At 38.5% G+C, this 1459-nt stretch overlaps 1 pseudogene; it reads right to left on the minus strand.

The window, feature by feature from the left end:
• Positions 1–942, minus strand: LOC134376481 (olfactory receptor 8K3-like; annotated as a pseudogene).
• Positions 943–1459: the final 517 nt, after the last annotated feature.

The raw sequence follows: 1459 nt of genomic DNA on the forward strand, positions 1-1459 counted from the left end.
TTAACAGAAAATATTGGATAATTTTTTCCATGTTCTTTGTAGGGTGTAATTTACATCTTTGTTCCTCAAGCTATAGAACAAAGGATTCAACGTGGGTATAACCAGGGTGTAAAATACGGAAGCCAGTTTATCAGTGTCAGAAGAGTGACTGGACTTGGCTGCACATACATGGATATCAAAGTCCCATAGAATGCTATGACCACATTCAGGTGGGATCCACAGATGGAGAAAACCTTTTGCCTGGATTCAGCAGAGTTCATCCTGATAATGGCTATGAGGATGAGCAGGTAAGACACAACAACTATACAAAGGGATGAAATCGAATTAAAAGCTGAAAAGACCAGAATTATCAATTCAAGCTCATGGGTTTAAGAGCAGAGCAAAGATAATAAGGGGATACAGTCACATTAGAAATGACGAAGGGCATTATACCCACGAAAGGATGAAGTAAAAAATCTTTATTGTAACTAGAGGAGAAAGAAACGTGCTGTAGAGATAGGGTATTGCCACCAGCACCCAGCATACTCTCTGTGACATGATGACTGTGTAGAGCAGAGGGTTATATATGGTCACGTAGAGGTCATAGGACATTGCTGACAGAATATAAAGTTCACTAACAATGAAAATGATGTAGAAAGCTCCTTGCATGGCACAGAGATGATAGGACATTGTGTTCTGATCTACAACAAAATTTACTAACATTTTGGGTCCTACAATTGTTGAATAACCAAGATCAGAGACAGCCAGATACCTGAGAAAGTAGTACATGGGGGTTTTCAGCCTGGAGTCCACCTCGGTAAGTATTATAATGCCCAAGTTGCCAATCACTGATATTATGCAGATGATGAGGAACAGCCCAAATAATGGAGCCTGCAGCTCAGGGCGATCAGTGACGCCCATCAGAATGAATTCATTCATCACTGTTAGCTTGTGTTTTTCCATACAGTTGTATCAGAAAACCTATTCTTAATAGAGACATCAGCATAATCAATAGCTTTCAAATAATATCATCTGGTAATGCTTCAGAATACAGAGCTAGTATAAATAAATAAAATATTTAGAATCTCTTAAAATAAATCAACCCCCCACAAAGAAAACATACCTAAAAATAGATAAAATCAGAGATAGCGATGCTGATAGACAAAGAAACACAGGCAGAGGTAGAGATGCAGTTGTTTTTCAGTTGTGGAAGACTTGTCCTCCAAAAAACATTTGAAGATTTTTTTAGGCATTTTGGGGGTTACAACTGGGAGCCTGGGTGCTACTGGCTTCTAATTGTTAGAGTCCAAGGGTGCTGCTAAATGCCCTACTATATTAAGGAAACCATTCAACAACAAAGAATTATTCAGCCAAAAATTTCAATATGGCCAAGGTTAACAAATCCTGATCATATAGGTATAGATATAGAAACAGGTATAGCTATAGGTATAGGTAGGTGAGAGAGAGAGAGAGAGAGAGA

The sequence above is a fragment of the Cynocephalus volans genome, chromosome 4 (assembly GCF_027409185.1).
Source record: "Cynocephalus volans isolate mCynVol1 chromosome 4, mCynVol1.pri, whole genome shotgun sequence".
Classification (NCBI taxonomy): domain Eukaryota; kingdom Metazoa; phylum Chordata; class Mammalia; order Dermoptera; family Cynocephalidae; genus Cynocephalus; species Cynocephalus volans.